This window comes from Oryx dammah, unplaced genomic scaffold (genome assembly GCF_014754425.2).
Source record: "Oryx dammah isolate SB20612 unplaced genomic scaffold, SCBI_Odam_1.1 HiC_scaffold_19, whole genome shotgun sequence".
NCBI lineage: Eukaryota > Metazoa > Chordata > Mammalia > Artiodactyla > Bovidae > Oryx > Oryx dammah.
Window position 1 is genome coordinate 85,277,765 of NW_024070203.1, and position 11,190 is coordinate 85,288,954.

The window sequence follows — 11,190 nt, forward strand, 5'->3', positions numbered from 1 at the left end:
CTTTGAGTAAACATTCCCAAGGCTATTCTTTCTTTTTCATGGCCATATAGATGGATTGCTTTCTCTGGGTCTGGCAGCATCAAGGCGGGTGCTTGGATTAAGGCCTGTTTTAGTATAGCCCCTGCCTCCTTTTGAGGAACCGTCTTGTCCCTTTAAGCATTCATATAAGGGTTGGACGATTAGGCCATAGTTGAGTATCCAGATTCTACAATGTTGGCTTCCCTGGTGGCCCAGAGGGTAAAGCGTCTGCCTGCAGTGTGGGAGACCCGGGTTCAATCCCTACATCAGGAAGATCCCCTGGAGAAGGAAATGGCAACCCACTCCAGTACTCTTGCCTGGAAAATTCCATGGACAGAGGAACCTGGTAGGATATAGTCCATGGGGTCGCGAAGAGTCAGACACGACTGAGCGACTTCACTTCACTTTTTTCTACAATACCTGGTTAGCACCAGGAAAGCTAGCAATTGCTTTCAAGTCGTGGGGGAGGGCAACTGGAGGATTCCTTGTACTCGATCGAAGGACAGCCTCCTGGACCCATGTGTAATCTGAACTCCCAGGTCTTTGACTGGACCATCTGTGTCTTAGCATGAGACTTTATATCCCCTCTCAGCCAAAAAGTTTAGAATCTGAGTCACATGTTGATGAGCATTTTCCTCATCTGAGAAGCAGATTAGTAGGTCATCTACATATTGCAATATTTTCCCATTAGGTCCCAGGTCCAGATCTAGAAGATTCCAACTAAAAGCCTGTCCAAAGAGGTGGGGGCTATCTCTGAACCCCTGAGGTAATACTGTCCAAGTCATTTGTTGGTGCTTTTCTCCTGGAGTTTTTAGTCCCTCCTTATTGGAGAGACCATCATGGGCTTCTCAGTAGTAACCAGGAGCTGTAGGGCGCTAGGGGCTGAGAAGCTTCCCATCACAAGGGTGGTCCCCAGCTTAGCGAGTATGTCTCTTTCCAATAAAGGAGTAGGACTCTCAGAGACCACCAGAAACTGGTGGGAAAATAGCTGTCCATCCCAGCGACAAAGAAGTGTTCAGGTGCTTTTTTTATAATTGCTTTTCCTGTAGCACCCAAAATGCTTCAGGCCTGAAGGAAGAAGTTTCCAGAGTAGGAGGTAAGGACAGAGTAGGAAGTCTCTGTGTCAACCAAGAGATTCTCAGAACTCCCTGCCGCATCCAGTTGCACCCTTGACTCCAGCCCTGTTACGGTTATCTGTGACAGGTGGGCTGGCTGGAGTGGGCCGCTTCAGTCCTGTGGAACCATCATGAGGGAAGGCTTGGCACTTGACCTTGAGGCTCTTGGGTCCTGAGGACAGAGAGCCACCCATGTCCCAAATGATGGCCTTTGTAGTAAGCCATTTTAGGAGACTTGCCATGATTTGGACATTCTTTGATGCAATGTCCCTTCTGTCTACAGATCAGGCATTTGTCTCATGCCTTGTCCTTCAAGGACTCAGGGTTTGCCACAGGGCTTCCCTGGAGGGCAGCCAGCACCTCGTCATGCCTTGTCTTTCCTTTTCTCCCTTTCCTGGCCCTTGGCCTCTCTCTCTTGTTCTCTGTTATAAAAGGTATTGGTGGCTGTCTGGACTATCTCATCTGGAGGCAGCAGGGTCCTGCTGCTGCAGCTATTGTAACTTTATCATTATGTCTGATGTACACTGGGACAGAAATTAGTCCTTTAAAATCACCTGTCCCCTTGTAAGAGTCTAAGTCCAGATTGGTAAACTTTTGGAGGGCCTCTCAGCCTTTTGAGAAAGGCAATGGGGTTCTTGTTGGACTCCTGAGTTACTGCTGAGACTGGGCACAGCACCACCACTAATAGGCTTCCTCCAATTTCCATGGGTGGACTTCCTTAGGGGTGAGTCTTTCTGAAGCTTATCCCACCCAGTACTATTGCAGCCTGAGAGCCAGGCGTCCCCAGGTCAGGGTGCAGATCCCCAGGCGGGTTGAGGCGTGACAGCCTCCTGGAGATGGAATCCCCAGGCAGGTCAAGGCTGGTTGCCTCCCTGGAATTGGGTCCCTGGGCAGGTTGAGGCATTTTGACCTCTTGGGACCCCCGGACTGGCTGATCCCCAAGCAGGCTGAGGCATGTCAGCCTCCCGAGGACCAGATCCCTGGACAGGTCGAGGCAGGTCAACCTCCAGGGATCCCCAGGCTGGAGTTGGGTGTCCCCAAGGTCTCCAGCATGACTAGTGCTGGGTAGGATTAAGGGGTTGTGATCATAACTCATTGCTGGTTTGCCCACCCCAGAAGGAAATAGATAGCATGATGTAAAGCAGTCCAAGCCTGTGCCCTGAAACTGTGAACCTGGTAAAATAGCCACACGCCTAATCCTCTTATTGGAGGGAATGTTAAGTCACTGACTTCCTGATTTCCTTCCCTAGTCTTCCATAAGAGCATTATAGGGTGCCTCCAGTGGTAGACGTTTCATTGTCACAGACCCATTCTAGGTAATAACGGAAGTAATGATAAAGGAGTAGGTTATCTGGTCCTGCTAAGAGTATTTAAACAATGGGCTGAGTGGAATGATGTTGCCTACACAGGGGGCTTCCCTGGTGGCTCAGAAGGCAGAGCGTCTGCCGGCAATGCGGGAGACCCGGGTTCAATCATTGGGTCAGGAGGATCCCCTGGAGAAGGAAATGGCAACCCACTCCAGTACTCTTGCCTGGAAAATCCCATGGACAGAAGAGCCAGGTAGGTTATGGTCCATGGGGTCGCAAAGACTCGGACAAGACTGAGTAACTTCACTTTCATTTTCACAGAGGGGGCAGGCTTGTGGTTGTAGGAGTTGAGGCAAAGTGGCTTAGGGACAAAAGGATAAGACACAACAGACCAGATGTTCCATGAAGTGGAGTGGAGATTTGATCCAGGGGATATGTTTGTAGCTTTAGGAGAAGGATGGTAAGGGTTTGAGCTCAAGTGGTCTGCAGGGCTAACCCCCAAAGTGGCAAACATTGTACCTGGAAACCCAATCACCCTTGAAGGTTTGCCACCAACTGATGGACTTCTAGCAGGCATTGTGTGCCTGTCACCCACCCTAGTGGGTCAACAGAAAGGTGCTGTTGTCACACATGTTGTAGGAAACATAGAAGATGAAGGCCTGAATCTCTAGAGGGATTGGGAACTATACAGTATTTCCTTCCCAAGGGCAAGCCATTTTCTAGTTTTCCCACCAGAAAATTGCAGAGGCAACGCTGTGTGCCCGGACAAGGCTCACGAAAAGAGCATCCTTTCTAGAAATAGAAAGCTGATGACCTACCCAATACTTTGCCAACAATGGCATAGATGGAGGGAGGAGCTAAAGGACAGGAGGAAAAACAACGGGAAGAACGTGCTGAGGAATCAATCCCCTTCATAAATGCCTGACCTGTGCCCACAGTTTTCATTGGCCTGATCCTGACACAAGGGAGATTAAGGACAGAACCCTCACCCACTTGGGCAACAGCTACCAAGACACAGTGGATAGTGGTGTAACCATCTGCAGTGATTTTGGAGCCCCCCAAAATAATGTCTGACACTGTTTCCACTGTTTCCCCATTTATTTCCCATGAAATGATGGGACCAGATGCCATGATCTTCGTTTTCTGAATGTTGAGGTTTAAGCCAATTTTTTCACTCTTCACTTTCACTTTCATCAAGAAGCTTTTTAGTTCCTCTTCACCTTCTGCCATAAGGGTGGTGTCATCTGCATATCTGAGGTTGTTGATATTTCTCCTGGCAATCTTGATTCCAGCTTGTGTTTCTTCCCATTCAGTGTTTCTCATGATGACTCTGCATATAAGTTAAATAAGCAGGGTGACAATATACAGCCTTGATGTACTCCTTTTCCTATTTGAAACCAGTCTGTTGTTCCATGTCTAGTTCTAACTGTTTCTTCCTGACCTGGATTTCTAGCGTATGACATTACCCAGCCCATAAAAATAACCAGGCCACATTTCATAGCCACTGCACTCACCCTTTGCAATAGCCCACACTCTGTGGAGTGTGCCTCTCTCTGAATCTGAACAAATCCACTTCTTACCTATCACTTTGTCTCTCATTGAATTCTCTTGGCAATGAGACATCAAGAACCTGAGTTTCACTAGATCCTGAAACCAGGTACCAAGGGTTTTGGCTGGGTTTGAGTCCCAGCCACGTGGGTTCAAGTCCCTGAAAGGTTGTTGCAGAGCCGTGAAAGATGCCAGGATTCTTGGCCTTCAGAGAAGAAGAATTCGATCTGGGGCCAGCGGTGAGGCTTGATCACTCAGAGCTTTTGCGTAATAAAGTTTTATTAAAGTATAGAAGAGATAGAGAAAGCTTCTGACATAGACATCAGAAGGGAGCAGAAAGAGTGCCCCCCTGCTAGCCTTTAGCCAGATGCTATATAGCTACTAGCAGTCCACTAATTAGAGAAAGGAAATGTTTCAGAATTCAAAGAATGGCACCAGGCCCCTCAACCACAACATGCCTGCTTACAGGTTGTTCAAGGAAACAAGAAAAGAGAGATTGTAAAGGAATTAACATTTTGTTAGCCATATGTCCTTCCAGCCGTAGGGGCAAAGACCTCCTACCTTAAATGGAAGTTTTCTGGATTCTGAGACTGAGCCGTGTAAGCTTTCTGCCGCGTTTGTTTTGCTGTGCCAGTTTCCAGCACGCTGGGCTTCTTGTCACTTCCATGCACTGGGTTTCTGTCGCATTCTCCTTCCACCTTGACAGATTTTGCCGAGTCGGGCTTCTGCTGTGCTTGGCCTCTGCCTCACTGGGGCCAAGCTGAGGTAGCTTCAGCCAAGTTAGACCTGAGTCACAGCACCAGCTATGTTGGGAGGGTGTGTAATTTCCTCGGTCCTGTCTCTCCACAACAAAGATTTGAAATGGTGGACCAGTGTTACAGCTGGTTACAGCTCAGAATTTTATTTGGTAAACAGAGGACAGTACACCCTCAAGGCATGAGGGTGGGCCAACCCCAAAGGAGAGGCCTCAACCCATCTTGTGTCCCTCTTTTTATACATTTTGTCTCCACACCAACTCCCCCCCCGCCCCCCCCCAACCCTGAGCCTGCCCTATGCAAATTAGGGCTAGCCAGGAAGGGGGCACGTTTGTTTCACCTGAGGTTCTTGCTTTGGTCCTCAGATATATCCTTTATTCCCTTTTTGTGGGCTTTCCCCTTTCTTTGTCTTTTAGCTACTGCCATTTTGGACTCTTTTCTCTATTCTAACTGCCTAATAAAAGGACTTTATGTCTTTAAAAAATGAAATCACAGTTAATGCAGATATTTGTTGCAGCATTTACTGGTGTTTGTAACTCAGGTTAGATGGTGCATTTAGTGAGGTCAAGGACTTCAGAATTATCTTAAGTAGGTCAGATAGTCACCAAGAAAATAATTTTTGCTCAAGGCCACAGTCTGTACTCGTACACTAGATGTCTATTTAGCAATGTATACTATCTATCACAAAAACACCAGACCAAGCAGAGTCACAAAATTACAGAATTGAAGAGTTGGGAAGGGTCACAGAAATTATAAAATCAAAATGCCCCCAATTCTCACAGCCTGCCATTGGACTTCTACATTCTTTCTTGCTAAACTGTAACCCCCATGAGGACAGAGACTGTCTTTTTCACCATCATAGCCCCCTGAATAATATGTGGTCAGTAAATATTTTTGAGCAAGTAAATGGGTGTTCTTGTGGGGGAAATTGTGCCAGCTATATCCAGTAGTGGCGCTAGTAGAAAAGAATCTGCCTGGCAATGCAGAAGACATAAGAGACATGAGTTCCACCCCTGGGTTGGGAAGAACCCTGGAGAAGGGAATGGCAACCACTTTAGCATTTTTGCCTGGAGAATCTCATGGACAGAGGAACCTGGTAGGCTATACTCCATAGGATCTCAAAGAGATGGACACTACTGAAGCAATTTAGCAAGCCTGCAAACTGTCATTAGAAGTGGGAAGCCCAGAGTCTTCCCATGGCAGTGAATTGGAGCCACTGTAGCTGAGTATGAAAGGAGATATGGTAATTTAGTCCCATGAAATGGAAATGCATTTTAATTACCCCAGGCATTTTCTTTTTGCAAACGAATTGCTTCTGTTTTATGACAATATGAGATCATGAACCCATTCGCCTTAACGGGGGTTAATAAGGCCTAGAAAGCAAGTCGTAAAAATGCTTTGTTTGCAGTCCTGTTTTTACAAACTCCTACCTTATGGAAAAATCATCTCATTATTGAAAGCTTTTTAGTTATTTAAGAATCCTGGAAATGAAAGGATTCCCATGAACTTAAGAACATCCTTCATACCTTAATTAAGGAATCAAAGTATTTGAAGACAGTGATAAGAATTATTTATAAATTTACTCCAAATCTATATTAACTATACATTTTTTTGTTGGTACCATAAAGTAGAATTTAATTTGGAAATGGCTGAAAATAGCCTGAAAAAAGACACTGTATGTACAATGAGGTAACAGTCTGAGACAATAGACCAATAATAATTTCAAGGAAAAATATTTTCTATTGAATATTTCTTCCATCAAATATATATATACATGAAGTCACTCAGTCATGTCTGACTCTTTGCAACCCCATGGACTGTAGCCTACCAGGCTCCTCAGTCCATGGAATCTTTCAGGCAAGAGTACTGGAGTGGGTTGCCATTTCCTTCTCCAGGGGATCTTCCCAACCCAGAGGTTGAACCTGGGTCTCCCGCATTGCAGACAGACGCTTTACCGTCTGAGCCACCAGGGAAGCCCATTAAATACATATATATGATTTTTTAAAAACTCACCTTAGAAAATGAAAAGGTAAAATTTAAGAATAGTGAATGCAAATTAAGGGAAGACTAATAACTTAGTTTTACAATTAGATTAGAACAAAATTTAAAGGCAATGCTTTTGCATTTAAAGGCAATGCAATAGCTAGTGAGGCTAAGTATGAGTTGCTACAAGTTGAGAAAAATAATCTGGAAATATGTATTAAAATTTAAAGTATATACACTTCTGAACTAGCAGTACTACTTTTTGGGACTCTGTCCTCCTGTAATAAAAAATACATGTATTGGAAATTCTCTGGCAGTCCAGTGGTTAGACCTTGGAGCTTTCACTGTGGGAAAGCAAGTTCAATCCCTGGTACCCTGGTTGAGAAACTAAGATCCCACAAAGTGAAAAATGTCAGTTGCTCAGTGGTGTCCCACTCTTTGTGACCCCCGTGGACTGTAGCCAGCCAGGCTCCTCTGTCCATGGAATTCCTGACCCAAGAATTGAACCCAGCTATCCCACACTGCAGACAGATTTTCTTTTTTTACCATTTGAGCCACCTGCAAGCTGAGGGCCAAAATACAAACAAAACAACAACAAAAAAATACATGTACCTAAGATAAATGGATAAAGGTGTATGTTACATTGTTATAGCATTGTTTGATGCTGCAAAAGAAAAGAAAAAAGGAAAAAAAACTAGAAATAAATTGAATGTCTATAATTATAGTTAATCAAAAAAAATTTGACTATAAAAAATTATGTTAAGTTTTGACTTAATACTGGAGGGGTGCTTTGATTTAATAATTAAAAGTTATGGAGTAATATGAAGAATATAGTCTCTTTTCTATGAAACCAATTTTTAAATAAAAACCATATGTGCATATTTGTGTGTTTATAAAAGCATGGAGCTTTTAATATTGATTGCCCGAGGTAGTGGCAGTACTAAGAGGTGATTTAAAAGGGAGCTTTAGAGCTCCATAATCTACATTACTTCCTCAAAAGCCACTCTACATACATCTAAAAAGAAGGAAAGTGCTTCCCTGTTAGTTCAGTGGTAAATAATCTGCCTGCCAATGTAGGAGACATGGGCTCCAACCCTGACTCAGGAAGATCCCACGTGCTGAGGAGCAGCTAAGCCTGGGCACCACAACTGCGTAGCCACGGGCTGCAGCTACTGAAACCCAGCGCCCAGGAAGCCAAGCTCTTCAATAGAGAAGCCACTGCAAGGAGGACCCCACGCTCAGCATGCAGAGGGCAGCCTGTGGGGCAATGAAGACCCAGCACGGTCAAAAATTTAAAAAAAAATTAATGTATTTTAAAAAGAAAAAGAACTAAAAAGAGTGTTCCTGGTATTTGCACACAGCTCCAAGGAAAGTCACCTGTTCCTTTCTGCTGCTGCTGTTAAGTCACTTCAGTCGTGTCCGACTCTTAGCAACCCCATGGACTGTAGCCTACCAGGCTCCTCCATCTATGGGATTTTCCAGGCAAGAGTACTGGAGTGGGGTGCCACTGCCTTCTCCAAATCTGTGTGACTTGAAGAAAATCAGTCCTTTTGTTATGTAATTTCTGAACCTAATGAAATCACTACACCTAAACAATGCTGCATGGAAATTCTGAAGTCTTCTTAGCTTCGACAAAGTGAAATCGAAAAGAGACAGTTTTTTCATATACACCTTGAAAAAAAAAATTAAGTTACCATGTAATATTTTCAAAACTTAAAATGATACTCTAAAAATGTTGTGGTGAAACTAATTAGGAATTTATACCACGGTGTGTTGAGCAGGGGAAGTAGGGAAGGAGTGTTCAGGAGGAAACTGTTCAGTGTTCAGGAGGAGTATTCAGTTGTTAACTACCAAAAGTAATAGAAATGTTAGTGGTCTTTTAATTGGTTTGTTCATGTTCCTTCGTTTTTTTCCCCAGTATTTTTTTTCCTTCTCTCTGAACTGTACCCAAAGTCTCGACATTCTTAGCTGTCAGGACTAGAAAAGGTCAAAGTTCTTCCTCAAATCATTCTATAGTCAATTGTTTTTCACGTTCTCTTTGAAGTTTATCCTCCAGCATTGGTTTCCAAATTCACATACTATACTTCTTCATATAAAGTACCTGTTGCTAATATAGTGGCAAACTAGATTTAGGATTAGCTTCCAGAAATTATGACTTTGCCCAAGCTATTGGTCCTTCATTTCCATGACCATTTCTCCTTACAACCAAAGTGCCCACCATGGAACAAAGTTTTCTCTGTGCCTATTATCTAAGAAAAGTTACAAAATTTAAGCTTCAACTCTCATGCAAGCAAATTGGGAAGATTATGCATACATCGTATCTTGTGAATAACCCCAGTATATCTATTATATCATGTGTGTGTGCATGTGACTGTATCCCCATAAATGTAAGCTTCAATAAGTCAGGGATCATGGATTTTATTTCATCTTTTTCCAGTGTCTAGCACAGTGCTTGACGTAAGTACTAATAAATGTTCATTGGATACATAAAAGTATAAACAAATGAACATTTAATGACTGCCTACTTAGTCTAAGAATACTGATAGCTCAGTTGGTAAAGAATCTGCCTGCAAAGCAGGAGACCCCAGTTCAGTTGCTTGGTTGGGCAGATCTGCTGGAGAAGGGATAAGCTACCCATTCCAGTATTCTTGGGCTTCCTTTGTGGATCAGCTGGTAAAGAATCCACCTGCAATGTGGGAGACCTGGATTCGATCCCTGGGTTGGGAAGATCCCCTGGAGAAGGGAAAGGCTACCCACTCCATTATTGTGGCCTGGAGAATTCCATGGACTGTATAGTCCATGGAGTTGCAAAGAGTCGGACACAACTGAGTGACTGAACTGAACTGAACTGAATCAGACACTTATAAGACACGTCTTCAGTGGATCTCAACTTTTAAAATATTCAAAACCAAATACTTTAGAAGTCTTTCAGTTCTGTTCAGTTGCTCAGCTGTGTCCAACTCTTTGAGATCCCATGGACTGCAGCACTCCAGGCCTCCCTGTCCATCACCAACTCCAGGAGTTCACCCAAACTCATGTCCATTTAGTCAGTGATGCCATCCAACCTTCTCATCCTCTGTCATCCTCTTCTCCTCCCACCTTCAATCTTTCCCAGCATCAGGGTCTTTTCAAAAGAGTCAGTTCTTTGTATCAGGTGGCCAAAGTATTGGAGTTTCAGCTTTCACATCACTCCTTCCAATGAATGTTCAGGACTGATTTCTTTCAGGATGGACTGGTTGGATCTCCCTGCAGTTCAAGGAACTCTTCAAGAGTCTTCTCCAACACCACAGTTCAAAAACATCAATTCTAAAGCACTCAGCTTTCTTTATAGTCCAACTCTCACATCGATACATGACCACAGGAAAAACCAGAGCTTTGACTAGACGGACCTTTCTGGGCAAAGTAATGTCTCTGCTTTTTAATAAGCTGTTTAGGTTATTCATAACTTTTCTTCCAAGGAGCAAGTGTTTTTTAATTTCATGGCTGCAATCACCATCTGCAGTGATTTTGGACCCCACAAAAATAAAGTCTGACACTGTTTCCACTGTTTCCCCATCTATTTGTCATGAAGTGATGGGACCAGATGCCATGATCTTCGTTTTCTGAATGTTGAGCTTTAAGCCAACTTTTTCACTCTCCTCTTTCACTTTTATCAAGAGGCTTTTTAGTTCCTCTTCACTTTCTGCCATAAGGGTGGTATTATCTGCATATCTGAGGTTATTGATATTCCTCCTGGCAATCTTGATTCCAGCTTGTGCTTCTTCCAGCCCAGCATTTCTCATGATGTACTCTGCATACAAGTTAAATAAGCAGGGTGACAATATACAGCCTTGACGTACTCCTTTTCCTATTTGGAACCAGTCTGTTGTTCCATATCCAGTTCTAACTGTTGTTTTTGACCTGCATACAGTCTGTAAGTAAATAATAAATCATCATTTATTATATTAAAATACATAACATGTTCAGTTAGATTTTTTTCCCCCAATTCTCATGGTAACTTCCAAAAATGTTTGAAAATTTCTTTAACAGAACTTGCTTGGCATAGCAAAAAGGAGAGGTGTGTGTTCCAGCCACTGAGCAGGGCCTTGGCTCTTTAGCTCACCTAGGTATGGTTTCTATTTCTTTAGTTTGCTAAGTCTTTCTACACCCAAAGGAGGTAAACCACAGTATCTCTAAAGATCACTTCCTTCTCTTTACATTTTATGATTTTATAGTTTAAATTCTGTCACTTTTCAATTATAATTCTACTTCAAGTTGAAAAAAAAAATCATCCTACTTTCTCATGTTGGCAAGGCTTGTTTATATAAACGATCAGATGGTGATTACAGCCATGAAATTAAAAGATGCTTACTCCTTGGAAGTAAAGTTATGACCAACTTAGATAGCATATTGAAAAGCAGAGACATTACTTTGCCAACAAAGTCCATCTAGTCAAGGCTATGGTTTTTCCAGTAGTCATGTATG